The following is a 494-nucleotide window of genomic DNA, read 5'->3' as shown; positions in this document are numbered from 1 at the left end:
CCCAGCAGGTCGAGGCTGCGGTGGCCGGGAGCGGCCACTGCACTCTAGTCTGGGCAATAGAGTGAGACTCTAACTCAAAAAAATAAAAAAATAAATAAAAATCAAAAAATTAGCTGGGCGTGATGGCACGTGCTTGTAGTTCCAGCTACTTGGAAGGCTGAGGCCGAAGGATCACCTGAGCCCAGCAGGTCGAGGCTGCGGTGGTCGTAAGTGTGCCACTGCCCTTCAGCCTGGGTAAAAGAGTGAGACTCCAACTTAAAAATAAGTAAATAAAGCACTTAATGTTCAACATTAAGGTTTAGTAGGGGGAACACGCATTCCACTTTATAGAATAAGGTATTGCCTGATTCTTAAAAAAAAAAAAAAAAAAGTTTAGTGTGTAGTAGAAACTCTGAAGAAGCCAGTTAAAAAACATAAAACATAGCCAGGCTCGGTGGCTCAGCCTGTAATCCCACGCCTTGGGAGGCTGAGGTGAGTGGATTGCCTGAGCCCCC

The sequence above is a fragment of the Carlito syrichta genome, unplaced genomic scaffold (genome assembly GCF_000164805.1).
Source record: "Carlito syrichta isolate Samal-C Ts95f unplaced genomic scaffold, Tarsius_syrichta-2.0.1 Scaffold136765, whole genome shotgun sequence".
NCBI classification, from domain to species: Eukaryota; Metazoa; Chordata; class Mammalia; order Primates; family Tarsiidae; genus Carlito; species Carlito syrichta.
This window is presented reverse-complemented; position numbering follows the sequence as displayed.